The sequence below is a fragment of the Rhinoderma darwinii genome, chromosome 5 (assembly GCF_050947455.1).
Source record: "Rhinoderma darwinii isolate aRhiDar2 chromosome 5, aRhiDar2.hap1, whole genome shotgun sequence".
NCBI lineage: Eukaryota > Metazoa > Chordata > Amphibia > Anura > Rhinodermatidae > Rhinoderma > Rhinoderma darwinii.
The window spans coordinates 299,796,469-299,814,620 of record NC_134691.1 but is presented as its reverse complement, the minus strand read 5'-3'; the positions used below and the strand labels follow the sequence as shown (position 1 = coordinate 299,814,620).

The window sequence follows — 18,152 nt, the reverse complement described above, 5'->3', positions numbered from 1 at the left end:
TAAGCTCTGCCAAAAGCGGGGGCCATGCACTGAAATACAAAAGATGCTGAACTCTGGTGAGCATGGAACTATTTATGCCATAAAAGCCTTATATGTGTGGTCCTGCCGCTGGGACTCCTGTATAGGGAGAACAGCTATGGTGACCCTCATTCATCAAGTGGCGGCCACTGCAGGTTCCATACTGCAGGTTCCATACTGCAGGTTCCATACTGCAGGTTCCATACTGCAGGTTCCATACTGCAGGTTCCATACTGCAGGTTCCATACTGTTTAGTTCCATACTGCGGGTTCCATACTGCGAGTTCCCTACTGCGGGTTCCATACTGCAGGTTCCATAGAGTTTAGTTCCATACTGCGGGTTCCATACTGCGGGTTCCCTACTGCTGGTTCCATAGAGTTTAGTTCCATACTGCGGGTTCCCTACTGCGGGTTCCATAGAGTTTAGTTCCATGGCTCTTTCCATTCATCTACAAAATCCTGATCATCTTTATTGTAAAACCCACTACCTCTTTTAAATATTAAGTTTCTGAGACCAACAGCCATGTTTTCTTTCCACTCTGGCTTCTTTTTTTTATTTATACCAGAAATGATCTGCCTTGGAGGCTATGTTCATTTTAACAAGAATTCTATTTATTGCTTTAATGCAGCTAAAATTAGAGCATACTAACTTTTTTTTCAAAATCTCTTAGGCTACATTTAGACGAGCGTGTCTGATTTGCATGTATAAAAAATGCGGTTTTCCTGCATTTCATGTCCGTGTGCATTTGCGTATTAGCATCAGTGTGCTTTTGCGTGTGGCATGCGTTTTTCATGTCCGTGCAAGCACTTTTTTTTTTTAAACATTTCTCTGCATTTCTTTGTAACTGATAAGTGAAACATGGACAGCATATAGATGTCGTCCGTGTGCTGTCGGTGGTTTCCCACACCCATAGACTTAAATGGGCGACTAGGTGTATAAAAAATGCACCAATAGAAGACACACAGTGAGTTTCACGCAATGGACACTCGCTGCGTGAAAAGCCCCATTGAAATTAATGGGTCCGTGTGCAGTGAGTTATTTAAAAACGCACAACCCACTGACGAGGGACACTCTAGTCTGCATAGGAGCTTTAGACACACAACGGTAAGGGCTCATTCAGACTAATGTGTCTTCATGGTTGAAGACTACGAACAAACCTTGTACAGTCTGATCCTGCAGTCATACTCTCTTCTATCTTTCCTTTCCTTTTTGGCATCCTACCTAATGTATCTTACCAAGAAGTATTGGATAGTTAAAAGAAAGTATAATTGCAGAATTACACATGTTTTGATCGTAGTCGGTTACCGTGGTGACAAATAGAACTAGAGAACAAATTTTTAATTGACTATTTTTGTAAAGTTTCTCAGTTTTTTTTTTTTTCTTCAAGATGCAGTAAAGCAACAAAGAAAACCCCTTTCATTGATTGTGTTGCGTGAATGAATGAGAAACTGCCTAATGACATCCCAGAAAGCAAAACAAGGAGGCAGTACTATCTGTGCCTACATTGATTACATAAAAACCACTATCTAGGCCTAGTTTCGCATGTAAGCAGTGCTTACATGTATTTGCATAGCTAACCGGGAAAGACAGGGAGGCCGTGCTTGCTGCGCCTACACTTCGTACGGGGCGATAGAGAGGGATATAATCTGTATCTATGCACTTTTGTAGCCAAAACTGAGTATTGCTCCCCCCCCCCCCCACTGAACACATTGCTCAATAAGATTTTTCTTTTTTTTTTCTTTTAGGCAGTTGAGATTGTGTAATCTACATTCATCACCTCACTAGTCTATTTATCCGCTCGAAAAGAAAACGTTGTGCATGTAAGACATTCCAGACAGTCTGTGATACAAGACATTTTTTACTTTTATATTTGTGAATGTTTGCTCCGAGCAATTAAAGTTCTGTCAGAGGCTCCTTACCAACAGACTGCACATAGCTAGCTATTTGTCTGTTGCTAAGGAGCATCTAACGGTGCTTTTAAGGCCCCAAGCACACGAGTGTGGATTTCGTCCGTAATTGCGGACCGTAATTACAGTCCGCAATTACGAACTCATTAATTTCTATTCACCACGGACACCTTCCCGTTTATTTGCGGGAAGGTGTCCGGGCCGTAGGCAGCGTTTGCAAAAGATAGGACATATCCTATGTTTCGCTTTTTACGGACCGTGCTTCCATATTTAATATGGGAGCACGGCCCGCAAATGTGGCAGGTCGTTCCCCTAATCAAGGACCATGGTTACGAACACGGCCGTGTGCATGGAGCCTGACACTGTGGAAAATTGTTAGCCAGAGGGAAGTTGTCACGAAACCCAAATCCCTAATTTTACATTTTCACTTAAAAATGATGTGCTGTACATAGCACTGAAATTGACCTAGCCCTTCTCAGAAGATGTAATAACTCTACCTGCGTCTTACATTCCCTGCTTTTGTCAAACGGTTTGTGTAGGTAATGAAGCAGTATATAGCTTGCTGCTTCTCTGTGTCAAAAGGTAACGTTATTATCATTCATCGCTGTGTCTGTCCTCATTGACCTGACAGCAGGCTGGGAATAGATTATCCAAATGTGGTTTTAACAACCTGTTTTCAGGTCGCTTTTGATACCCAGTGGAGGTGGCATCATTTACCTATGGGGTTAAAGCAGAGGAGCTTATGAGCGACTGTTCTGACATAGCAGAGGATTAAAGTTGCCCTGCGTGTTACACGCAATTAAGTGTTACCTTTGTCTTTTAAAGGGGGAAAAAAAATTCTACTATTGGTCTGTAGTTTTGTACCATTATTCAATGCTGTCAAGTCCAGTTTTGGACGGTTTGAGACCACTTGAATAGTGTTTCACGTTAAAGAGACTCTGTCACCACATTATAAGTGCCCTATATTGTACATGATGTGATCGGCGCTGTAATGTAGATTACAGCAGTGTTTTTTATTTAGAAAAACGATCATTTTTGACTGAGTTATGACCTATTTCAGCTTTATGCTAATTAGTTTCTTAATGGACAACTGGGCGTGTTTTACTATATGACCAAGTGGGCATTGTGGAGAGAAGTGTATGACGCTGACCAATCAGCGTCATACACTTCTCTCCATTCATTTACACTGCAGATAGTGATATAGCCATATCGTTATGTGCAGTCACATAAACATACTATAACGCTACTCATGTGTCATGACAATGAATATACATTACCTCCAGCCGGGACGTGATGTGTATTCATTCTCCTGACCACTTCTGTAGCGCCTCTGTGAGTTACAGCACAGCACAGTGAGATCTCGCTGGGAATGACAGCTTACAGCGTAATCTCGCGAGACTACGCCTGCTATGCTGTAACTCACAGAGGCTGCTACAGAAGTTGTTAGGACATCACGTCCTGGCTGGAGGTAATGTATATTCATTGTCATGACACATTAGTAGCGTTATAGTGTGTTTATGTGACTGCACATAGTGATATAGCTACATCGCTATCTGCAGTGTAAATGAATAGAGAGAAGTGTATGACGCTGATTGGTCAGCGTCATACACTCCTCTGTACAACGCCCACTTGGTCATATAGTAAAACACGCCCAGTTGTCCATTGAGAAACTCATTAGCATAAAGCTAATATAGGTCATAACTCCGTCAAAAATTATAGTTTTTCTAAATAAAAAAACACTGCTGTGATCTACATTACAGCGCCGATCACATTATGTACAATATAGGCCACTTATAATGTGGTGACAGAGCCTCTATAAAAGAAGTCTCCAGGAAAACTGATGCCGTGTAAAGCCTAGTTTAGGGCCCTTGGGGTGTTGTGTGACTTCTATCTTCTGTGTGTTTTTTAAAGCTCATGCACTACCCCTCAGACCCTGCATTAGGCATAACACAGTTGGGGAGATTTATCAAAGCTATTGCATGGGAAAAGTTGAGTAGTTGCCCATAGAAACCAATCAGATTCCACCTTTCATTGTTCAGAGGCCCTTTTGAAAAATTAAAGCAGTAACCTGATTGGCTGCATAGGCAACTGCCCCACTTTTGCTTTGCAACAGTTTTGATAAATCTCCTATGTCCTTTTTTTCTTTAGTGTTCCTAAAACTATGCAGCGTATCCAACATAGAGCCTGCAGCACATTCTATCCGAAAAACCGCGCCAGATTGTAGTGCAGTTTTTCGGGCGGAATCTCTGCCGTGGAAAGCCACGTTGTGAAAAAAAAGTGCATGCCTACCCCGGCTGTAACCATGGCGATGCGTCCCTCGTACGTCCTGAAACCCGGCCTCCTGGAATGACTTCTCATCCCATGTGACCACTGCAACCTGTAACTGGCTGCAGCAGTCACATAGTATGAAACGTCATCCCTGGAGGCCAAGCTGGATGCAGGAGCAGAGAGTTCTGGGTAAGTAGGAAATGTTATTTTTCTGACTTGTGATTTTTGCAGAGGAATCGCTGCGATACCTCCGCAAAAGTCGCAACACTTAACTATTTGTTGCAGGTTTTAAACATCCCCATTGAATTCAATGGGAAAAACTCGCAGCAGAAAAGCAATGAAAATGCAACGTAAATTGATATTCTTGCGGTTTTAAAATCTGCACCCCATGTCAATTTATAAACTTTTTCGCGGCGTTTTTTTTTTTTTTCAAAACCGCGGGCGTGAGTTTTTAAATCTCATACTCTTTGTTGCTACTGTAAATGTGGAATTTCTGCTCAGAAATCTGTTGCGGAAATTACGCTACCTGGAAACCCAGCCTTGTTCCTCTGTTACATTTTTTCAGAAATTAGTGTCCATTTGTACATGCATTTTTCCTGGAACTCTTTAAAGTTATATATAGAAGCCAATGGAGAAAACGCCATATCTTAAATTGAAATGGCCCAAAAAAATAATGCAGCAAGTAACAACAAAAACTTCATCAAAATGCCTAAAAGTTGGGTCCTCTGTTTGGGTCTCCTGACTTCTGAATGGCATGTTAATAACTCCTGTGAAAGTGTCCATCCAGCTGGTTAATGGTCTCTTTTCTTCATCCCCTTTGAGCTGCGTCTTTCCCAACGAACTTGTTCTGGCAATTTATCCAAAGTAAGGCTGGGTTCACACTGAGTTTTTTGCAGGTGGAGAATCTGCCTCCGAGTTCCGTTTGGAAGTTCGAGGCAGATTTCCCTCTGCCTGCATGCCGATTTTCGCGGCCTAAGAAAAATGTGGTGCCTGTATTCTGTGAAGCCTTGGTGCCCAAGACCATGAAGCTTGATGAAATAGCTGGGACTTGTTGGTGCGTGCCTGTGTGACATCGGCAGGCATGAGCTCCACTGCCTACAGGCTATGATGATAAGAAGCTGTCGTGGCTTGTTCTGATGTAATAGTAAATTAAGTTGAGACTACAATGAGCTGATGGTTTATTTAATATGTTACATGTGTTATCTGATGTGGAAATATTGTAACTTCTTTTCACTAAAATGATATACAGCTGTTGATAATTACTTGCAATGTAATGTCACTTTAAAAAGAACATGTAATGATATGTTAATGCCGGAAGGTGCAGCAAATGAAGCGTTTCATTCCGTTTGTAAGGAAATTACATTATGAGGAAATTGTGTTTAAAGAGCAAGTTACGTTGTAAGCCTCGTTCCGGCCTATAGGTAATGATGTGACGGGCCTTTTTTGTTTAAAATTCGAAAAAAAATAAAATATATATATATATTTTTTTTTGCAGCCCGCCACATTCAATATGTATGTGAGTACACTCGCTAATATACATTCCGATCCCCCGTCGCGCTGATTTTAAAATTTGAATAGATTTTTATAGTGCTGGCAGGGGGGTCGGAAATCTAGTAGCACAGTCTTCCTTCATGACGACACAACTCTTCGCCACGTGACCGGCCCAACTCTGCTCTATGTACAAGCTGTATAAGTAGTTACTGCTTGTACATAGATAACATCGGGGCCGGTCACATGACGAAGTTGTGTGGCTCTGCCCATTATCTTAATATGAAGAATAAACACTTGTTTTTGAGATAAGGTTTGGCAGATACGTTAATATATTAACAAGTTTACGGCAGTTAACTGGCATAAAAAAAGCCGCAAAATTTGCCACACGCCATAGTTGCGCTAAAATGTGACTTTACTTTTCTCACCGGTTTCCGAAAGTAGTGAGAGAGGGGGCAGGGTTTAGCCAAGAAGTGCGTGGCATACACCAGAACGACAGATTTATCCTAATTTATCCTAGTCGTATGTTATGGGGCAAATCTACACCTGCTCAAAGCAGGCGTAGGCCTGCACTTCTGTCGTATTGACCGCTAAAGAAGCGCCGAATATATTAAAAGGTGTGCACCGCTTATTATATTTGGCACATTAGTTTAAAGGAACAGTGTCACCAACATTTTTTTTTTATATCAGTTTTATGTTAGGGTTTTATTAAAAACGTTTATATTTATTTGTGTGTTTGTGTGTTACTTTTTTCTATTTTTACACTTTTTCTTCCCTATGGGGGCTGCCATTTTTTTTCCCATTTCTGTATGTGTCGATTAACGACACATACAGACATGGAATACGGCAGCTCCAGTCCCATAGGGACTGCGAACGGGGCCCGTTCCATCCACTTTGGTGTACGCCGTGTGTGTCGGAACGGCGCATGCGCCGTTCCCACACAGTCAGATTTGAAATGCGCGCCGTCCGGCGCCATTTTCCTGTGGACCGGAAGTCGCGGCCGGGCAGTAAGATTACTACTTCCGGTCGCGGCTTCCGGACTTGTGCACATGGAGCAGCGGCAGCAGACGGAGCGGATGGACCGGAGGGAGCGGCGGCGGCAGGAGCAGGTAAGAGATTTCTATGTATGTTCGTGTTTGTGTGTGTTTACTACTGTATGTAAACCTTCTACACTGTGTGTTAGCTCAAAAAATGGCGACACACAGTGTAGGAGGTTAGACCGTTCAAACCCCTCGTTTCTCCCGGCACTAGCCAGGATAAAGGAGGGGGGGATTCTGAGAGCTCACTAGAGCGAGGGATTTTTTCCCAATTTTGCAGCATAAAGCAATGTGGTTGCTTTACCACATGCAATGCTGCAATTTTGGGAAGTGCTCCATCTAGTGACCAGTGCTGGGAAATATTATAAATTGAATCCAATTTATAATATTTCCTGACTCGTGAAAAAAATAAAAAAAATTAGAACAATGTTTAATCACCTACACACTAATTGTTTAACTAAAAAAAACAAAACATGTTTTGCTGGCAACACATTCCCTTTTAAGATTGGTGTTTGAGATGCCACTCTTAATCTATTCCCTCCATTATCTATTATCTTTGAACAAACTGTGTTTGTAACTTTAGAGGTGTTCAATTCTCTTGCAGCGCCTCTACAGGAGGGATGACACATTACAGATTTCCTTTTGATAACCGTTGAATGTCTGTGTAATGCACAGATATTTTGGGTCTTCCATAGTAAAATATGCTGTTTGTAGTCGCTCTTTACTCGAGTCCATAGATAAGAGTCCTTATCCCACTCTTTTAATTTGGAATTCCCTAATAGGGTACTTGAAAATATCTGTACTCAAACTAGAGAATGACTTTAAGGTTTTGAGTTGGCATCTTTTATCTAGTTGTTGGAAATTGTGGGTGAAAAATCCCTATGATACTTGTTTGCATGGCTGAGTTCATTGGTAAAACATTGTAAGACTTCTTGCATTATTAATAAAAATAATATGGTGTACTTTCTCCTTTAACCTGCAGTTTCCATTAGAAATATTATTACTGTGCTTTTAATACCAAGATTAAGAGCACTAAAAAGATCATATATTTGCAAGAGATTTGCCGTAGTGCGCATGATATAACAATTGATGGGAAGCTTTAGTCTTGAGATAAGTGCAGAGCAATTCACGTTAATATTGATTCCTAGTAATTGATCTTTCCAGTTCTGCAGTTCCAAGCGTTTCATTTTTTTCCCCCAGTTCTCAACGAATTGGGTTTGCAATGCTGAGGATCAATAGAAAAAGTGCTGGAACTAATTATGTGACTTCTGTGTTGTGTCCCCAAGGTTTTGTATGTGATGTAGCAGACATCTATTGTCGGACTCAGTGGATGCAAATATTTCCTAAGGCTTAGCTTTTACATTACTTGCAAACTTTTGTCTTCTGCTTGGGTTATAAAGTTGGACATAGACTTACGGTATCTTTCCTACAGTAAGGGAGGATTTACACGAGCATGTGCAAAAAATGTGGCGTTTTGCGTGCGCAAAAGGCACTTAACAGCTCCGTGTCTCCTCACCATATGATGCGCGGCTGCGTGATTTTCGCGCAGCCGCCATCATTATGACTCTGTATGTTTGTAGTACTTTCATTCATACTTTGTACTGCTCCTGCACGAATCACGCGCGTCCCACGGAAGTGTTCCATGTGGTGCGCGTGATTTTCACGCACTCATTGACTTCAATGGGTGCGTGATGCGCGAAATACGCCCAAATAACGGACATGTCGTGAGTTTTACGCAGCGGACACCCATAGACTAATATAGGTCCGTGCGAGGCGTGTGAAAATCACGCGCGTTGCACGGACGTATATCACGTTCGTGTAAATCCGCCCTAAGACCAATAATGAACCTTTCACCATATTGACCGTTGCACCTTAAAGAGGCTCTGTCACCAGATTTTGCAACCCCTATCTGCTATTGCAGCAGATCGGCGCTGCAATGTAGATAAGAGTAACGTTTTTATTTTAAAAAAACGAGCATTTTTGGCCAAGTTATGACCATTTTTGTAGTTATGCAAATGAGGCTTGCAAAAGTCCAAGTGGGTGTGTTTAAAAGTAAAAGTCCAAGTGGGCGTGTATTATGTGCGTACATCGGGGCGTTTTTAATACTTTTACTAGCTGGGCGCTCTGACGAGAAGTATCATCCCCTTCTCTTCAGAACGCCCAGCTTCTGCCAGATCACGCTGTGACGTCACTCACAGGTCCTGCATCGTGTCAGACGAGCGAGGACACATCGGCACCAGAGGCTACAGTTGATTCTGCGGCAGCATCAGCGTTTGCAGGTAAGTAGCTACATCGACAGCGTGATCTGGCAGAAGCTGGGCGTTCTGAAGAGAAGTGGATGATACTTCTCGTCAGAGCGCCCAGCTAGTAAAAGTATTAAAAACGCCCCGATGTACGCACATAATACACACCCACTTTTACTTTTAAACACGCCCAGTTGGACTTTAGCAAGCCTCATTTGCATAACTACAAAAATGGTCATAACTTGGCCAAAAATGCTCGTTTTTTAAAAATAAAAACGTTACTGTAATCTACATTGCAGCGCCTATCTGCTGCAATAGCAGATAGGGGCTGCAAAATCTGGTGACAGAGCCTCTTTAAGGCCTTATTACTCAGGCTTGTGATTGGGCAAAAAAGCGTTCATATGTAAACAGGACAATGATCAGCTGATGAACAAGCAAATGCTCGTTCATCGACTGATCCGCTCGTTTATGCGGCCAATAAAATGGTTGCTAGTCGGCAGCACATCTGCTTGTGTAAACATGGAGATGTGCTGCCGACATAAGAGATACGCATGGCGACGAACGATCGTAGTAGCGATCGCTCGTCCCCATACATAAATGACCATTGCTTCTTGTGAAAGGAGAAAAACGAGCGCCGAACCGTCTTGTTGAGCTGTCTGGTTGATTGCCGCTTATTTTCACAGCTCGTGTAGTAAAAGGACCCTTAGATACTAAAATTATTGACAATAATTGATTGAAATCCTTTCAATTCTTAAAGCGTATTTCCAGAGATTTGAACAAAATCTGTTCAGAGTCTGTGTCTCATTTTGGATAGAAATAATAATCTTTATACCGCATTAGCAAAATTTCTGCAGCGCTTCTGTTTGTTTGTTAAAGATCTTTTGTGACTTTTTTATTTTGATACATTTATGTCCTAGGCAGCAAACTTTATTCATTTCTAAAGGAAATCCAACATGGAGAAGCTAGCTACTTCCACCCTCATTCATCAAACTTCATTTAAAATATTTCTGGGTTGTTTGTTTTGCTATTTTTAGCTTGTTTGAAAAACAAAAAAGTAAACTTGTAACGGAAGAGAAAATAGGGTGAACTATATGGACCGTCTGATGCCTTAGACTGGGTTATGTTTACACGCTACAAATATATACTATTATCGGGCATGTCTGAGCATTTAGAGCACCTGCCACCCCCCTTACCACTCAATGTGAATGACTGCCAAGGAGACGAGGATTTTTGGAGGACTGACTGGGTGACCGAAATTAGTTCAATGGAAGATATTTCATCTGACGTATCCAAAAAACAGAAGGCAGGAGTAGTCAAGAACAGAGAGAGAGATTACATATAACATAGCAATTACCAAGTACAGTAAAAAAAAAAAAATTGGGTTAAGAAATGCTTGAAGGAAATGTATCAACCTTCTGTGTTAAAACAATATTGTACTGAGCTCGGTAACTTAAAATAACAGCATTAAGTAGATCGATAAATGTATTATCTATAGATACTATACATACCTCCATATGGGTTTTAGGCAATCATGGATTTTTTTATAGCTATTAATGTATACTCTTCAAAAAGAGAAATGAGGGAAACACTGTATCCATATCACAGTAGGGCTTTGGCTGTAAAACCACTTATCCCAGACATGGAGTCCCTCAGTATGCAGCGGTAAAGACGCTATTGTACATGTATCATTGATACGAATGTCATCCATAACTGGGCCGGTATATGACTACTCTGCATTATGTTGATAATCAATGTGACAAAACACTTGTTAAAATACTGGTCCAGGTAATATAAGAAATAAGACCAATAAACAAAGAAAAAAAACGGTCACTTTTGGATTGTTACTACGGCACCACAAACATCCAAGAGTACCCTCTGCAGGACAGAAACGTAATTGCATTGACTATTTTAGCATTTTAGTGCAAAATTTATGTTTTTCATTATATTTTTTTCTATAGCCTTTTAAATCTGCTTTCAGTTATCGCATCCAGTCATTGTAATAATTGTGAATTCACCGAGAAGTTATTCCACTTTGTTTGCTCCTTGGCTTCTATTGGCTTTTGTAAATTGCTTGATAGATTATGAAGCACTTTATTGCCATTACAACATATGGTCTTTATTGCAGTCGTTTTTAGACTGCTCTTATGGGAAACATTTATTGGACACCGATGGGGTAATAAAACAATGCATAATCTCACACTGCCTTCCCAGAAGCCTAGGAATTCTAGCTAGCCTATATGCATAAAACGTTTCTAAAATACTTTTGTGTTCACTTTCCTCTAGAAGTGCACACTTTTTCCATAAAGACCACCAAATACTAACTTATTGATAGATGAAATGTAATATATGGGTGTATATAGAGGCACCCATGGAAAAATGTGTGGGCCCTCCTTAACATTGGTATTGTAAACTTTCACAAATCTTTAATTGTTTACAATGGTTGTTACTTTATCCTTTTTCTAAATCTGGTCCCCCTACCCTGGGTTGATAGTGATCTCTATTATGATAGAAAAGTGGGGTGGGAAAGTGGCTGATCCAAGATAGGTAGCGGAGTTGGTGTAAACTAGCATCACTAAGAGGTCCTCATTTTATGTATTTCTTGCTGTGGGGCTCCCTGTCTATGTACGCTCATTGAAAAGGAGGACACTAGGTATGCGTAAAGTGAAGTTTTTACTGTGAACAGACAGTTGCTTTAAATATATTCACAGTACAAGAAACAAAGACATTACCATTTTATCTGTGACCTTTTATGCTTTGTCCATCAGAAATAATAAGCTGTCAGGTAGTAGTCTTGACCGTATTAGCTTCAGGTTCTCGGTTTCTGTGTCAAGTTAAAGTACAGGCTTTGTAGAAAAAAAAATTATCTAAAAGTTTTCAACTTTAAGATTAGTTTCAGTATTTTCTTATAACCAAGCTCAATATGTGTTTTCTGGTAGTCTCACGACAGCCCATTTTTTTTCAGTGAAGTGGCCCGGTGTGGAGATGATCACTGCTGGTCTTTCTTTTGAAACCCCAGCTCTAGCAATAATGCAGCTATATCAGCAGATCGTCGGTGAGGTGTGGTACTATCTGGTGGCCATTTGAATATAAGTGGATGATTCTCCACACTGGTTGATAGAGGTCCCGAGCAGATGACTACCCTCCATAAGGTCTATGTGACTTACATAGTTACGTAGTTAGTACGGTTGATAAAAGACACATGTCCATCAAGTTCAACCAAGGGATGGGAAAAGGGAAGGGATGAAACAACATTTCTAGACCATGACATAGGAGCTGATATTTTTCATTCTAGGAAATTATCTAAGCCTTTTTTAAAGCCATCTACTGTCCCTGCTGTGACCGGCTCCTGCGGTAGGCTATTCCATAGATTCACAGTAAAGAAGACTTATCGCCTCTGCAGATTGAACCTTTTTTTCTCCAGGCGGAGGGAGCGCCCCCTTGTATTTTGTGGGGTTTTACATGGAACAGGATTTCACCAGATTTTTTGTATGTGCCATTCATATATTTATATAAGTTAATCATGTCCGCCCTTAGTCGTCTCTTTTTAAGGCTAAATAGGTTTCATTCATTTAATCTTTCCTCATAACTTAGATTATCCATGCCCCTTATAAGCTTCGTTGTTCTTCTTTGTATTTTTTTCCAACTCCAGGGCATCCTTTCTATGAACTGGAGACAAGATATTAACTGCATATTCTAGATGAGGCATCACTAATGCTGTGTATAGTGCTAATATTATATCCCTGTCCTGTGAGTCCATGCCTCTTTTAATACACAATATCTTTCTGGCCTTTGAAGCAGCTGATTGACACTGCATGGTGTTATTTAGTTTATGATCTACAAGTACACCCAGATCCTTCTCAACAAGTGAATCCCCCAGTGTAGCTCCCCCTAGGACATATGATGCATGCAGGTTGTTGGTACCCATATGCATAACTTTACATTTATCTACATTAAACTTAATTTGCCAAGTGGATGCCCAAATACTTAGTGTGTCCAAATCGGCTTGCAATTTCCGAACATCTTCCATAGACTGAACGTTCCAAATAGCTTGGTGTCATCTGCAAAAATAGACATATTGCTATTAATCCCATCCTCTATGTCATTAATAAATAAGTTGAATAATAGTGGTCCCAGCACTGAACCCTGGGGTACACCACTTATAACCGGTGACCATTCAGAGAAGGAATCATTGACCACAACTCTCTGGATACGGTCCTTGAGCCAATTCTCAATCCAATTACAAACTATACTTTCTAAATCTATAGTCCTTAATTTACCCATTAGATGTCTATGAGGGACAGTGTCAAATGCCTTTGCAAAGTCCAAAAACACTATATCCACAGCGGCTCCTCTGTCTAGGCTTCTGCTCACCTCTTCATAAAAACAAATCAGGTTGGTCTGACAGCTTCTGTCCTTAGTAAAACCGTGCTGGCTGTCACTTATAATGCTATTTATTGTCTCACAATCCTGTATATAGTCCCTCAATAGCCCCTCAAACATTTTCCCCACAATTGATGTTAAGCTTACTGGTCTATAATTACCCGGGGAAGACCTAAAAAATAGGCACCACAATTGCCCTGCGCCAATCCCTTGGCACTATACCAGTCACTAGAGAATCTCTGAATATTATGAAGAGGGGAACAGAAATGGCTCTTTAAAGGAACAGTGTCATCACAAATTATTTTTTTATATGTTAAAGATGTTAGTGCTTTATTAAAAACGTTTATATTCATTTGTGTGTTTTGTGTTTTACTTTTTCTTATTTTTACACTTTTTCTTCCCTATGGGGGCTGCCATTTTTTGTTCCATTTCTGTCTGTGTCGATTAACGACACATACAGACATGGAACACGGCAGCCACAGTCCCATAGGGACTGTGAACGGCTCCCGTCCCATTGACTTCCGTGTACGGCGTCTGTGTGGGAACTGCGCATGCGCCGCTCCCACACAGTCCAATTCGAAATTGGCGCCGTCCGGCGCCATTTTCCTGTGGACCGGAAGTCGCGGCCGGACAGTAATATTACTACTTCCGGTCGCGGCTTCCGGATTTGTGCACTTGGACAAGCGGCAGCAAACGGAGCGGACGGGCCGGAGGGAGCCGCGGCGGCAGGAGCAGGTAAGAGCTTTCAATGTATGTTCGTGTTTGTGTGTTTACTACTGTATGTAAACCTACTACGCTGTGTGTTAGCTCAAAAAATGGCGACACACAGTGTAGGAGGTTACACCGTTCAAACCCCTCGTTTATCCCGGCACTAGCCAGGATAAAGGAGGGGGGGATGCTGAGAGCTCACTAGAGCGAGGGCTTTTAACCCAATGTTGCAATGCTGCAATTTTGGGAACTAGCTCCATCTAGTGACCAAAAATGGGTAGTATTATAAATTAGAAATTTATAATATTTCCTGACTCGCGAAAAAAATTTGAACAATGTTTAATCACCCACACACTAAATGTTTAATTTTTAAAAAAAAAACATGTTTTTCTGGCAACACATTCCCTTTAAGAACTCTAGGGTGTATCCCATCTGGTCCCAGTGCCTTGTGTACATTTTATTTTATTTAACTTAGCTTGGACCATATCTACATTTAGCCAATTCTTTATATCTAATTAATGCACTAAAAGCACTGGCACCGGCTACATCAGCTGCTCTTTCTTCTGTTGTATATACAGAGCTAAAGAACCCATGTAGTAATTTTTGCCTTCTCTTGATCCCCTGTGACCAACTCCCCATTACCACTATTTAGGGGTCCTACATTTTCAGACCTTGACTTTTTTGCATTTACATACTTGCAAAAAAAAATAATTAGGATTTATTTTACTATTCTTGGCCACCTGCCTTTCATTTTGTATTTTTGCTGATTTTATTACCTTTTTACAGATTTTATTAAGCTCTTTATAATTTCCACAGCTGTAACCTCAGATTTGTATTTTTCAAATGCACTTTTTTTTGTCATCTATTGCCCTTTTTACTGAAGGTGTAAGCCATGTGTGGTTTAATTTTAGTCGTTTATAGTTGTTACCTATAGGAATCAATTTTGCACTATATTTGTACAATGTAGGTTTTAATATTGTGAAGGATCATTAGCATGTATATTGCTTGCAAAAACATTATTACCCTAACATAAGCTAAATATCAGTATATTTCACAAAGAATCCGAATCTATGCAACAAGATGGAGCCTGCATCAGGGACACGCCCATGGAAGACACCGCCCCTGGAATGCAAGAGGAGTGTACAGATGAACGTCACAGCTGAATAAAGCCAATGGGGCTTAAGCACGTCCCACATCTCTAGGGAGGAAACTTGTAACTCTTTGTGTAATAAAGCAGTTGTACTTCCTACTTCACTGAGGGAGGACCTTTACCAACATTTCTCTGTCTGGTGTATTTCTTCCACGCATGCCCTCAGTTTCCAATTTACAGAGGTGGTTATTCGGTGTGGAATAACAGGGAAAGGAACCCGGACAATATCTCCTATTTATCAATTGTACCATTACTTGACGTTCGTTGTTCCCAGTTTATGTCCTGAATTGCAGCCCTCATCCTGGGGAAATTGGCCTTCTTAAAATTAAATATGACAACCCCTTTACAGCTCTTGCACTCGACCGTGTGTGCCGCCCGAGTCACGTCTGTGATCTGTTGAAAGATGGGTCATGTTCTATCTTTTCACGGATCGGACAGTCGGGTCCATGAAAACTTACCCGATTCACACACTGAAGTGAATAGTTCCGTGAAAACTATCGGATGCCACTCGGATGCCATGGAAAACGGGCTGAGCGGCACTCGGTCGTGTGCAAAGGGGCTTAAAAATATTAAGATTTTTTTTTTACCACTAGAGTAATCTTACTGTTGACACTTGTAGTAAAATTTTGGAAGTGAAAAATGGACGTATCTTCATTAGCGTTTTTACCTCAGCCAAAATAGTTTCTGCATAGATGTCTTTTCTTGTGCTTTTAAAAGTTCTGTTTCGATCAAATTTATCAAATATCCACCTAATGCCCTCTTCACATTGGAGAATTGTTTGTATAATTTGATAACCTCTGTCTATAGGGATTTTATGAATCAGTTTCATAAAGGTTGTCGTTTTTTAAGGGTGCGATCATCGCCCTGCGCTGTTGAGTTGTGTGTGTTCTTTGTTTTCATGTGCAAAGTTATTTTTATTCTACTCGACTTTAAAGGATATGACCTATTCTTCCATTCTACTCTTCAGAACCAGACGTACCTACCTTTTAAGAACACAACGGCTGGGGATTACAATTAGTTTGCCTTTGTATGATGCATGCGTTATAAAAGTTATTTTCTCTCACTAGCCGTACAATGTAAGCAATGAATCGTCTCGTTGAGGCTAGGAAGCATTTAGTTTGTGTGTTTCCCCATGTAAACGGGGTGTCTCTAAGATGGCATAAAATTTATGTTTTACTTCAAATCCAGGACACGAGGAGTAATGGGCCAGCTTAACACCATGTGAGGTCTAAGCGATGAACTACACGCATTTATGTTCATTTTCACTGAGAGATTCCTTTTTTATAGATTGCATAAATTATACACAGTTGGTTTCCAGTTTTAAAGAATTCATCTTTTAAGAGGGTTTTTTCCCACATTAGTAATACAGCATTTAAAATTTTAAGAGGCCAGAAAAAAGTAGAACCTGCTGATATAAATGAAGGTTTATGTGCTGTAACTTGAGGTTTTAAATACAGTAGAAACCCTTTAATGGAGCACTATTCTCTTTTGTTTCAATTCATATATATTACCCATCTGCCCACTGGTCGAAAATATGCCACAGAGCAGTGATGGTCATCCTGCAACATTACGTGGGTCTCCTGCTGCTATTCTCACCTCTATCAGAGGGCTGCACTTTAGATAATGGTTAGACCAGTGGCTTTCATATTGATCCCCATTCTCTTTTACTTACTTTGGCCACCTACCCCTTATGCTCGCCCTCGTGCCCTAGGCTGCCTCGTAAGCAAGTTTATCACTACGTGAGTATAGCTGGTAGACCACTGTGTCAAATCGGAGGTACTGTAGCAATCCATAGATTTATATTGGTGCCTTTTTTGCCATTAGGCCTTACATGAATGCAGAATACGTGGAGATCTTGTTGAAGTAGAATTTGCAATCACAAGGTGGGTAGCAAGGTTATGGTGAATAGGGCTAAAGGAAACCAACTTACCTCTTACTCACTCAGGCCCATGCACACGACCGTGCCCGCAATCACGGCCCGCGATTGCGGGCACGGCCGGCCGCTGACTGACAGCCGCATTTTCGGGCTGTGCTCCCATACAAAGTATGGGAGCACGGCCCGCAAAATGCGAAAGAACGGACATGTTCCATAATTCCCGGAACATTTCCACGGCACTGACACCCTTCCGTAGTGCTACGGAAAGGTGTCAGTGTTCAATGAAAGTGAATGGCTCCGTTTTTGCTGTCGTGTGCATGGGGCCTCAGGCAAAACTTAAATGAATAAGGGCAGATGTGAAGTATCGCACTGCCCAGTGATATTGCAAAGTCCGTGTTTGCCGAGCCTTCAAAAGCGACAGACACATGATGGACTTCGGTAGGACCTATGTACTTTAATGGGTTTCATTTGGCGCCGTTGGTGTTCATCATGTGACGGATTCTGCACTTCCAATTTTTTGTTGTTCTGTCCCTATGATTAAGCAGAATGGAAAACTAGAGCGTAGATTTGAATAAAGCCTTACCTGTTCCTGTATTGTCTTGGATCCAGACAGTCTAAAAAGGTGTTGGTGAAATTCACTACATGAAGTGTCTTCAAGCAAACCAGGCATTCTAGTTTCATGCGTCTAACTTTTTTTTTTTTTTTCTTCACAGGCTTTTTTTTGTAGTAGAATATTTTTATCCCTTCTGAAAAAGCGTAGAATAGCAATCCCCATTACAAAAGTGTGGGCAGTTTCCATTTTAGAATTTGCACTATTTTTTTAACTTTCTAAGAAAGATTATAAGACACCGATTTATATTGTCATGAAAAGTCATATTTAAAGACCAAGTATAAATGCTTACATTCAATTTTGTTTTCATTTATCTTATTTGTGTGTACCTCGCTGTAGTCATTATTATTATTACTGTTTTAAGTCTTTTACAATGTTTCCATAGGTTAATGGAACAGGAGTCCTCTTGTTGCAAGTAAAGTTATGTTATTGGATTGATGCAGGTTCTCTTCAGTACCACAGGGGCC

General features: G+C 40.8%; 1 protein-coding gene across 1 annotated transcript in view; it reads left to right on the top strand.

The window, feature by feature from the left end:
- ACVR2B (activin A receptor type 2B) overlaps nt 1-18,152 on the top strand; it is a 173,183-nt gene that overhangs the window by 104,674 nt on the left and 50,357 nt on the right. The gene's annotated exons all lie outside the window — the stretch shown is intronic.